Here is a 13274-nt window from a genome sequence, read left to right as displayed (position 1 = left end):
TATTTATTTATAACATTAATTTTTTAGCTAGTTAAAATAATAAAATAAGAGTGTAAAGAAAAATAAAAGTTTGTAAATGATAACTTTTTTAAATTTAACCTTTACTGACTATTACAAAAATTGCGAATATTTCCTATATATCAATTGCGAATATTAGTTATTATCATGTCGTTGTGAACAGAGTTATCACATTGGGAATCAATTAAGAATTATTGTTAATAATCTAAAATTCAAAAATATCTTTTAGAGTTTTATAAAACTCTCTGAACTGTATAAAGAATTAAATTATTTATTTGCAATTTTTGCTATTAAATTCTTGCTGTTTTATTATACTAAATCCTATTATCAGGAAATTAAATTTTAAAAAATAATGTTCTTCTCATCACACAAGATAAGAAAAATAACTAATATTAATTACCAGAACATTTCAATAGATATCCACTATTGCTAGTACATACAGTGGTTGGACAAAAATATGGAAATACTGAATAAAAGCTGTGACTCGTACGGTGTAGGAAAAGCACTGGCATTGCAGTCTTCTCGGAATGGATAAATAGAGGCTTTGCAAGATAATCTTCCACCAATGAACTTTACCCTCATTCTCAGAAAGCTAGTCCTAAATTCAGCTGAGTGAACAGGAGGTCTGTCGTCTTGAAATATGGCATTATCATTGAGGAACAAAATTTGTGTCATGGGATGGACATGATCAGCTAAAATGGTCACATAAGCCTTGGCAGTAAGTAAGAATTGGAGGCTTTGGACACGAGTGTCCCCATAGCTCGAAAGAAGGGGCCCCGTATCTCCACAAACGAGGACAGCCAGTAACCCAGCCACCCCAACCCTTGGCAGTATGTGATCTTGCACAGTAATGATGGGTTTCATGGAATACCACGATATGGCTGCCCAAACCGTAATCGTACACCGCCGTGTTTCACTCTCGGCAGCAAACGTTCTCTATCACACGCTTCAGACTTTGTTCGCCAGATATAAACTCGCCTAAAAGTCCTAAACAGTATAAATCAAGGTTCATCCTACGAAATGACAATCTTCCATTGCTTTACAGCACAGGTTAGGTGAGGCTACCACTTTCTCCTTGCACAGGCATTTTGATGACCTGATGAATGGCTTTCTAATTGCAACTCGCTCAAAAATACCCTGCTTGTGGATCTTCCTCGGAATTGCTTTGGTGTTGACATGGTTTGCCACCTTGGTTATAGAAGCACTTACCATACGAGAATTTTCTCGCGTTCGAATTCATTTAGCTGCGACATGATGCATTCACAACTGCATAGAACACTGTCTCGATAACGAATGGCACTGAGGATGTTGTACAGGTGACGTTAGTGAGCAAACACATCAGCGCTCCCAACACCTTTTGCAAGAATAAACATTTCAATTCAAACGTGCATTTTACGAAGCGTTTCCATATTTTTGCACAACTCCCGTAAATTTTTAGCAAAGAAACTTTGCTTGTCACTTGCGTATGAAGTAATATTTATCAAAAAATGCGGGTATGTTAGGTATCATGTCAAGTGTATTGTGCGTATTAAGTACCTTATGGATATGATCATTGAAAAAAAAAAAACTGAACACTATATTTTGTAGTATGGTACGAAATATGTAGCTAAATTCTACGCAGAATACATAAAGAAGCTTAAATTAAGTTCAAGTGAAGATACTATTAAGTTGATTACGGTGAATAGTCTATATTAAAAATTATTCTTTCTGCCTCTTTCTTTTATATTTTAATTTAATTTGTTTTTATGTTTCTAATTAAAGACCCAATTTTTACTGTATAGCTGTTGCAAGATAAAACCACTTTTGCTTTTCTAAAACAAGAAAATATACTCTAATATGAGTTCATTGATTCAGATTAAGTTGGAAGCTCCTTTCCTGTACTACATTCTGTGACTATAATACAGAACGTAAACTGTTACTAGTTTAGGTAATGTTTTTGCAAATTTTCTGTAAGAACTGAGTAACAAATCGCATTACATGCAATTACACTTTGCTTAATTACAACCCTTATAGTACATTAGGAGGAAGGGGCTCCCAGACCTGGTACACATTTAAGCTGCCTTATACGGTTAAAGGCTAACACCCTCTATCAATCCAGAGGCACAGAAATGCACAACGTCTGGAGAAAATTAACGGTCAGTCAGTGACACAATCGTCAACAAAGAAAGCACAAGTCAAGAGGGTCTATAGGGCATTTCCCTAGTTCTGACCAGGGGAAGCCAAACGACCAGGAGAGTCTTTGATATCTTGACTATGTAGCGTCCTTACAACCAAAAGGTACAAAAAGACAGTACCATATGGTCCTTGCCGAACCTAAACCTACCACCGTATAAATCATTCTTATCGGAGGGGGATGGTTCTACTCACCTATGGTTCTATGGTTCTACTCACTGTTTGAAGACCGGTTATTTGCCACACAATTCGAGTCTGCCTAAACCCAGGTCCTAGGCAGAATGCTCAGGTTTGTCTCCCAGTCGATCCCCCGGTGGGGGACAACCCTTATAGTAACCACGCAAAGCGTGTGTAATTTCAGTTATGATTAAAGCTGTAATATGCTTTCATATTTGCAGTAATATACGTCTATTACTGGGGGGGAAGCTCAGCATTAAACCGCTACGTAGTTTAAATAAGGAATTCGCTTATTACATTCAATTAATTTTATTTTAGTCAGATGTATTTTCTATTTAATTATTGAGCTTACCTAATAATTTAGAGTGATTTTTAAAATGTAAGATTATTGTTTAGTTACTATTGGTAAAACACTTTTTTTTTAATCCCGAAGGGCGTTAGCCCAGAATGGCTATTAACTTCGTTTTGGCATTTTGCGTTGATTCACTTTTCAAATTGTTGCCACCAAACATTACAACTCTGTATTATATTTAAAGAAATTAAATAAAGAAGAAATTGCATACATGTAATGTATATTTCTTTCATTGTGATAAAACGACGGTACCTAGAACCATCCAATTTTGAATAACGTAATCCTCCACCGAATAGGGACATCCGGAAGGCCTAATTTGAAATTTATTTTATTATCTGTTTCATATTTTGTCAGACATTAAAGAATTTTTTATTATCAAACTCCGCGATTTCAAAGCGAAAACCGGCTACACTGTACGAAAAAAAAGAACATTTTTATCTCCAGCGCACGAGACTGTGTACCGAAAATTATAAAGATATGCTCATTTTAAAATTATTTTGTGATATTGCTGTTGAATTAAATTTTATGGTTGTAAGGCATTTCTCCCGGCTTCTTAGCGTGCCTTCGTGGTATAATGGTCAGCACGCTCGGCGCATATTCGAGAGGTACGTGGTCCGAATCCCAGGCAGAGCATTGCACGTTTTCCATCTCTCCTGCTTCGAAAATACCTTCCTGGAATATATTCTTCGAATCTCTACAACATTCATGCAGATTCTTCATTATTTAATTTCTCTAAATACAATACAGGGCGATAATATTTAAAGGCAACAATTTGAAAAGTGATACGCAAAATGACATTTTGAAAATAATGTCTAACTAACGTCTTTTTTCGGGGGGGGGCTAGTTAAAGTTGAAGTTATTGTTTCTTACTGTAGACTTTAATAAATCGAAATATTTTTTTTATATCATGACACTAATAATTTGGTATTATTGTATTTCACATTACAGTTTCTTATTAATAATAGCTGAAACCCATTAATATAAAAGCCAACAACATATGCAACGTCTTGTTTTATCTTTCTTCTAAGGCATTACTAAATGTTCGGTGTCAATGATATACAGTATTTTCAGAGTAATTCCTTCCAAACGATACATACATTAGTAGCCTACAAAAGTGGTCTCTAAATTTTGACGCGAAGCAGTTTTATGTGGCTCTCGAACACAAATAAATTATGAATTTTTTGCAAGTATAACGTTAGAAATATTTGAAGAATTTAATTATTTGAAGTCCGACGTTACATTTTTAGCCCAAACGGGTGTTTAACCCAAAGAGATATTTATTGGTTTCAACACGGCAACTTGCGTCGATTCATTTTCGGTGTTGATTAACTTTTCAAACTGTTGTCACCAAATATTATCGACATGCATTATATTTAAAGAAACTAAATAATGAATAATCTGTGTGTATGTTTCTCGCTATGAAGAAAAGGTACCTAATGAAGCATCCAGTTTTGAATAACGTAGTCCTCCAACCGACCATGGGCACGTAAAAGCCCGAATTTTGAATTTTAAATTAATTTTATTATCTATTTCACATTTTGGCACACTTTAACGACTTTTTGATTAACAAACTCAACAACTTCAAAGCGAGCAACTGCAACACTTTACGGAAAAACACATTTTTATATCCAGTGCCCGAGACTGAGACTGTGAATCGGAAACTCTAAACATGTGCTGTTTTTAAATATTTTGTGATATTTGTTGATTTGAATTTTATGTGGTTTAACTGCGAAGAACATGATATTTAATAAATAAATGTAACACACAAAACTTTTTTTTAAAAAAGGTCCTTTTGAGTGTAATATAAAATCTGAAAGCTTTCAGATTTTTAACCCAGAAGGGCAATTAATTTTGTTTTAAACTTTGCGTTGAAAACTTTAAATGTCCGTTCACTTTTTAAACTGTTGCTACGAAATATTACAGCCCTGTATTGTATTTAAAGAAATTAAATAATGAAGAATCCGCGTAAATATGTGTATGTTTCTCGTATGGTGAGAAAACGCCGGTACCTAGAACCATCGAAATTTGAATAACGTACGTTTCCACCCAAGTGGGCATATGGAAGCCCGAATTTGGAATTTGTTTTATTATCTATTTCACATTTTCTTTTAATGTATAAGTGTTTATTGTTTGCCTATCTCATTAATCATACACCTTAAAATTTTAGACCAATATACATATGTATCCAAGTACCTATATCACCAATGTACCTGTGTATGAAACATTTTTATTAATTGTATACTGAAGCATGTATACGCACACGCCCTTGTTTGGCCATGTCAATACCACATATTCTCCATTAATATATTCCCGATGCAGCCCTCTCAGGAAGTCGCCAGGGTTGTGTTGTTTTAAATAGGTGCGGGTACCGGACGACACCCGATTTGTCATATTAAGCCGTCCGGGTGTCCAGGCCCTGCATTCACCTGTCACCTATCTATTTCACATTTTGTAAAATTTTAACGAACTCAACGATTTCAAAGCAAGCAATGCGAGAAAAAAGCACTTTTACCTCCAGCGCGGGTGACTGTGTATCCACTAGTTTAAAGATATGCTGTTTTTAAATATTTTGTGATATTGTTGCTGAGTTGAATTTTATGTGGTTTAACTCTGAAGAACATGCTATTTAATAAAAAGGTAACACACAAAACGTTAAAAAAATGCCTTTTGGGCTGTAATATAAAATCTGAAAGCTTTGAGATTTCTATGTTTTTTAATTATTTTCATTGACATTAAAATGAACGTGAATAACACATCATAAAAGCTGTAAATCAGTCTAACTAATTTAGAACGTAATATAAATCTTATTCGGAGATTTAGAGATACATGTTTTATTAAGTTCTATTCGTACCTGTCAAATTATAAATAAGTACTCTTACGAAATTTTGCACTAAGAAAAAACTCTTTGTTCCGGAGGACATCCATATGTCAACAGTTTCTTCACAGCTGAAAATCAATTAAAAATTACGCATCTACAAGCCATGATGAAGGTAATTTCAAGTAATGATTTTAAGTTACACACTTTATCAGATGCTTTACAGTTTGACACCCTCAAGTGTCAAGCTGGAGTAAGAAATGAAAGAAATTTATCATTATTAACATACAAACATCCGTATTTCTATCAAAGCTTCAAAGAAAAATGTAGTGAATAAGATAAAGGGATTAAGTGTCATTATTTATTCTCAAATTTTGTCTTACTTCGAAAATTTTCTCTAAAATGCTAAGAAAGTTTTTTTATAGTTTCTTTCAATTTAAACTAAATTAATTTATTTTATGATTAATTAAACATGTTAGAGATATTTTAAATAAACGTCACTCGTGAAATTTAGTATTTTGCTACCAATATATATGAAATAAAAAATGTTACAAGCAAAAATGTTTTCGCAGGTACACTGCCCCCCCCCAAAAAAAGGGGGGACAGTTCTATATCGCTTATTATTCTGGGCAAATTAACGAAAATCGAATTGCGTTTCTCGTGTCTCGAGAGCGTGACTTAGAGCATTGTTCAAATATAAGCATTTTGAGACAAAATTCGACTTTATCTGAAATGACAGGCCAATTTGTTTTCAGTATTTCGATTCGACTCAAGTTATGCCAAACTCAAAATCGTTTAAGTTGTCAAAATCGCATAAGTTGTTTTTAAAAAATTATCTCTCAAAATTTTAACTCTTTCAACTTGATTTGGTATGTATTTATTAATATATCTTTTTTATGAAACTTCTTTGATTCCATTCCAAATACAATTTACCCATTTTTTATGATTTATTTAAAAATTTTTATTTTAATAATTTTTTTCGAAAAACATTTTGAATTATAACCTATAAAACTTTTACAATCATTTTAAAGTAGTTGTATTTCTTAGCATACCTGCAAAACATTAGAGTTTTTTATTCAAAATTTCCGAAGATGTACGTGAATTTGTGTAATGGCGCGCTTCGAAATTTGGCATATTTGTTGAAAGCGATAATAACGAAAATGTGGTTTACGCGCTTTGTTAAAAATTATTTGAAGATTTGACTTTTTTCCCGCTCTTGCACAATGGAAGGGACAGGAAAGTCAGTTGCTATATATTAAGAAGTTCGGCAAGTTAATTATTCTTGGCTGAAACTGAAAAATGCGCCAAGATAAATTTTTGAATTTCTCGGTAAATGTCGCACAATATTTTACAAAATTTAATTTTTAGGCATAAATTGAATCGTAGAATCGAAATATGGGAAAAAAATTGGTATGTAATTTCAGAAGAAGCCCGATTTTGTGTCAAAATGCCAATGTTAGAACAAAGCTTTATATAAATTTAATATATATACTAAGTCGCGCTTTTGAGACATGGAAAACACAAGTTGAATTTCGTCAGTCGGCCTAGTAGAACAACGGGAGATATAGGACCTGCTCCTTTTTTTTTTTTTTTTTTTTTTTTTCGTAGTGTACGAAATTATATATTTTAGATGGAAAATGAGTTAAAGTTTGAATATTTTTCTTTGAGATATTATTACTATTGTTGCTTATCTGTTTTTTTAAAAATACTTAGTAATTGAAATTTAAAATTTAATCCTGCAGTCCGCGTGTGGTTTGTTACCATTGGTCTGCAGCATTGAACTGCTCGCTAAAGAAATCACTAATAAGTATAAAAAATTGGCATAACTTGACTACATTTGCAGCAGTATAGTTTCAAAGGCTAAATAAATTCTTCTTCCTCAGCAGCATGAGTTAAACGTTTAGAAAGAGGCGAGTATTTATACCTGAACAACAATAAAAACTCGAAATGCTGTAGTTAAATGTAGAAAAGTTCTAGCGCCATCTATTGATTGAAAGCCAACTATGAAATACTCCTTGAATAGCTGAGGTCCACCAGCGGTCAGAGAACATCAAGTGTGCCCAGAGTTGGCTCACTGAGAGACTAGAACTCGACCCAAAAACTGTATCTTTGTTTCTCTGCAGCTCTCTGGTCAGTTCATTGACAATAAAAAGATAGGCCCACATCATCTGTCTTTCATTTCCTGTTTTTTTCTCTTTATTTTTTTTCTTTCTGGTGACGTTTGGTTATCATTTAACAAATTGTCGGGGTGATTTTCTGAAGGTGAACAAGAATTTTATCAGTTAGCTGTTCGGGTTTTCACTAGAGCAGTTCTCTTTTTCTCTTTCGCTTTCGTTCAAAGAAGTTTTGTTAGCGCTACCTCTGATGGTTTTGAGTTGTAGACGTTTATTTATTTTTATTTCATAGTTTATAATTTCGAATTGTAGATATAATATTAGTTTATTTTTTCGGACTTTTAATTATTTTCCAAACGGATCGAAGAGGGCTGACCATTTCTGAATTACTGAAAGTGCTACGCGAATTGCTTTCGGGTAGGGAATCTGATACAGATCCCGTTTACATGTGCAAAACATGCAACATTGGGTTATGCTTTTTCAAAGATGGTGTCACTTTCTTCGAAAAGTACCACCATGAAAAAAGTAGACTTGAGACTAATATGAAATGTAGATAATGTAAATATCATATACCCAAGTTACCTTTTTCCCCATTTATACGCAGGTAATTATCATATAACCAAAAAAGAGCTTTTAAGGGGTGTGTAGAGTAGCAGGTTTCCCCATGGCACACCCTGGGTAATGCTAAATATGCTACGGTATTCAGAATCTAGTGTTTTTTAATCGTAGGCAAAATCTCTTACTTTTTTACGCGCTTCCCAGCAATGCTCGTTTCAGCAGTCTTTTCGAAGCTCTATTCAATCAGTGTGCCCGCTTCGGGCACACCCACAAAATTAAAACGATGAGTGGTATCTTCACAAAATTTTACTTGTATACTCCTTTAAGCCTTATTAGATTACCTACTTAATTTTTTGTCGAAATTCCAAATTTAAAAGGTAGCATGGCGGAAAGGGCTAAAGAAGCAAACTCGAAATTGTCTAAAATCTCAAAATTAAGGTATTATTAAATCACACATTTTAAATCGTTATGTAACTCAGAATTTAATCTTTAAAATGTTTCATAAGTGCGGCGGAAGTTATATTTCGGTTGTTGTTTTAATTATAAATTCCAAGTGATAAAACTAAAATTACTGCAGCACTAAAATGAACGGTTTTCTCTCATTTGAAAATTATTCTCTTCCCCGACAATTACATTAATTAAAGTTAAACTTTACTCTCGCATTTTCAGTAAACGCACAACCGCCGGGCAAACATAATTGGTTTGACAAATTCCGAAATTCGTCAAAAGACGCCGTTCGAATTAAGTTTCAACAATATCCAGAACTTTATTTACATTTAATAGTGCCTCTCCTCTTCTGTGAGGAATCTACAACTGCACTCCACCGAATGGAGGATAAGGAAATGATATTTCATTAAGCTCAAAACGCAAAAGTAATTATGCTGTCGGTTTTGCGGGCTAAAGTCTTTACGAATTTTTATCTTTTCTGTCTTTTGAAGCGGGACCTGCATTAATCAAAAAGCGGTAATTCAAAAGGAAAATACTTCGACCTCTTTGGTGGGCGCGTAATGAAATTCCTACAAATACACTCATTCGTCAGGTATTTGTCATTTCTCGGTCATCTCAACCTGAAAGTGTTTTTTAATTCCTTCTTACCCCCTCCTTACGCTAGATCCCTAAGTTAGAAGACTTATTAATAATGATACCTTTCTGGGAGACTAATCATAGTTAAATTATTCTGGAAACGTTGATGATGGAATTTTAACTTCTTTCCCGAAAGGAAAATGTTTCAGAAAAATCATGGAATTCTTTGAATTTTAAGAGTTGCCCAGAAATAATTCGATAATAAATGGGAAACTGTAGCTTGATTTTTCAATGCCTCTGTATTTTAAGCTTATCGCTTTTACTTCCTAAAAGCACTGTACGAGTAACATATAGATACAACGAAGAACGATACTGACGTGTTATACATCAGTACAATATGATATATAATAGAAGCTTATCGCTTTTACTTCCTAAAAGCACTGTACGAGTAACATATAGATACAACGAAGAACGATACTGACGTGTTATACATCAGTACAATATGATATATAATAGAAGCTTATCGCTTTTACTTCCTAAAAGCACTGTACAAGTAACATATAGATACAACGAAGAACGATACTGAGGTGTTATACATCAGTACAATATGATATATAATAGAAGCTTATCGCTTTTACTTCCTAAAAGCACTGTACGAGTAACATATAGATACAACGAAGAACGATACTGACGTGTTATACATCAGTACAATATGATATATAATAGAAGCTTATCGCTTTTACTTCCTAAAAGCACTGTACGAGTAACATATAGATACAACGAAGAACGATACTGAGGTGTTATACATCAGTACAATATGATATATAATAGAAGCTTATCGCTTTTACTTCCTAAAAGCACTGTACGAGTAACATATAGATACAACGAAGAACGATACTGAGGTGTTATACATCAGTACAATATGATATATAATAGAAGCTTATCGCTTTTACTTCCTAAAAGCACTGTACGAGTAACATATAGATACAACGAAGAACGATACTGACGTGTTATACATCAGTACAATATGATATATAATAGAAGCTTATCGCTTTTACTTCCCAAAAGCACTGTACAAGTAACATATAGATACAACGAAGAACGATACTGACGTGTTATACATCAGTACAATATGATATATAATAGAAGCTTATCGCTTTTACTTCCTAAAAGCACTGTACGAGTAACATATAGATACAACGAAGAACGATACTGAGGTGTTATACATCAGTACAATATGATATATAATAGAAGCTTATCGCTTTTACTTCCTAAAAGCACTGTACGAGTAACATATAGATACAACGAAGAACGATACTGAGGTGTTATACATCAGTACAATATGATATATAATAGAAGCTTATCGCTTTTACTTCCTAAAAGCACTGTACGAGTAACATATAGATACAACGAAGAACGATACTGACGTGTTATACATCAGTACAATATGATATATAATAGAAGCTTATCGCTTTTACTTCCTAAAAGCACTGTACGAGTAACATATAGATACAACGAAGAACGATACTGACGTGTTATACATCAGTACAATATGATATATAATAGAAGCTTATCGCTTTTACTTCCTAAAAGCACTGTACGAGTAACATATAGATACAACGAAGAACGATACTGACGTGTTATACATCAGTACAATATGATATATAATAGAAGCTTATCGCTTTTACTTCCTAAAAGCACTGTACGAGTAACATATAGATACAACGAAGAACGATACTGACGTGTTATACATCAGTACAATATGATATATAATAGAAGCTTATCGCTTTTACTTCCTAAAAGCACTGTACGAGTAACATATAGATACAACGAAGAACGATACTGACGTGTTATACATCAGTACAATATGATATATAATAGAAGCTTATCGCTTTTACTTCCTAAAAGCACTGTACGAGTAACATATAGATACAACGAAGAACGATACTGACGTGTTATACATCAGTACAATATGATATATAATAGAAGCTTATCGCTTTTACTTCCTAAAAGCACTGTACGAGTAACATATAGATACAACGAAGAACGATACTGACGTGTTATACATCAGTACAATATGATATATAATAGAAGCTTATCGCTTTTACTTCCTAAAAGCACTGTACGAGTAACATATAGATACAACGAAGAACGATACTGACGTGTTATACATCAGTACAATATGATATATAATAGAAGCTTATCGCTTTTACTTCCTAAAAGCACTGTACGAGTAACATATAGATACAACGAAGAACGATACTGACGTGTTATACATCAGTACAATATGATATATAATAGAAGCTTATCGCTTTTACTTCCTAAAAGCACTGTACGAGTAACATATAGATACAACGAAGAACGATACTGACGTGTTATACATCAGTACAATATGATATATAATAGAAGCTTATCGCTTTTACTTCCTAAAAGCACTGTACGAGTAACATATAGATACAACGAAGAACGATACTGACGTGTTATACATCAGTACAATATGATATATAATAGAAGCTTATCGCTTTTACTTCCTAAAAGCACTGTACGAGTAACATATAGATACAACGAAGAACGATACTGACGTGTTATACATCAGTACAATATGATATATAATAGAAGCTTATCGCTTTTACTTCCTAAAAGCACTGTACGAGTAACATATAGATACAACGAAGAACGATACTGACGTGTTATACATCAGTACAATATGATATATAATAGAAGCTTATCGCTTTTACTTCCTAAAAGCACTGTACGAGTAACATATAGATACAACGAAGAACGATACTGACGTGTTATACATCAGTACAATATGATATATAATAGAAGCTTATCGCTTTTACTTCCTAAAAGCACTGTACGAGTAACATATAGATACAACGAAGAACGATACTGACGTGTTATACATCAGTACAATATGATATATAATAGAAGCTTATCGCTTTTACTTCCTAAAAGCACTGTACGAGTAACATATAGATACAACGAAGAACGATACTGACGTGTTATACATCAGTACAATATGATATATAATAGAAGCTTATCGCTTTTACTTCCTAAAAGCACTGTACGAGTAACATATAGATACAACGAAGAACGATACTGACGTGTTATACATCAGTACAATATGATATATAATAGAAGCTTATCGCTTTTACTTCCTAAAAGCACTGTACGAGTAACATATAGATACAACGAAGAACGATACTGACGTGTTATACATCAGTACAATATGATATATAATAGAAGCTTATCGCTTTTACTTCCTAAAAGCACTGTACGAGTAACATATAGATACAACGAAGAACGATACTGACGTGTTATACATCAGTACAATATGATATATAATAGAAGCTTATCGCTTTTACTTCCTAAAAGCACTGTACGAGTAACATATAGATACAACGAAGAACGATACTGACGTGTTATACATCAGTACAATATGATATATAATAGAAGCTTATCGCTTTTACTTCCTAAAAGCACTGTACGAGTAACATATAGATACAACGAAGAACGATACTGACGTGTTATACATCAGTACAATATGATATATAATAGAAGCTTATCGCTTTTACTTCCTAAAAGCACTGTACGAGTAACATATAGATACAACGAAGAACGATACTGAGCGTGTTATACATCAGTACAATATGATATATAATAGAAGCTTATCGCTTTTACTTCCTAAAAGCACTGTACGAGTAACATATAGATACAACGAAGAACGATACTGACGTGTTATACATCAGTACAATATGATATATAATAGAAGCTTATCGCTTTTACTTCCTAAAAGCACTGTACGAGTAACATATAGATACAACGAAGAACGATACTGACGTGTTATACATCAGTACAATATGATATATAATAGAAGCTTATCGCTTTTACTTCCTAAAAGCACTGTACGAGTAACATATAGATACAACGAAGAACGATACTGACGTGTTATACATCAGTACAATATGATATATAATAGAAGCTTATCGCTTTTACTTCCTAAAAGCACTGTACGAGTAACATATAGATACAACGAAGAACG

At 33.3% G+C, this 13274-nt stretch overlaps 1 protein-coding gene across 2 annotated transcripts in view; it reads left to right on the top strand.

The window, feature by feature from the left end:
* Positions 1-13274, top strand: part of LOC118185734 (lachesin-like) — an 898780-nt gene that overhangs the window by 659405 nt on the left and 226101 nt on the right. The window lies entirely within an intron of this gene.

Source organism: Stegodyphus dumicola, chromosome 6, assembly GCF_044657685.1.
Source record: "Stegodyphus dumicola isolate Sdum_Otavi_A_Nest chromosome 6, ASM4465768v1".
In the NCBI taxonomy this organism is placed as follows: Eukaryota; Metazoa; Arthropoda; class Arachnida; order Araneae; family Eresidae; genus Stegodyphus; species Stegodyphus dumicola.
The sequence above is the reverse complement of the archived record's forward strand: the minus strand, read 5'-3'. Positions and strand labels throughout refer to the sequence as shown.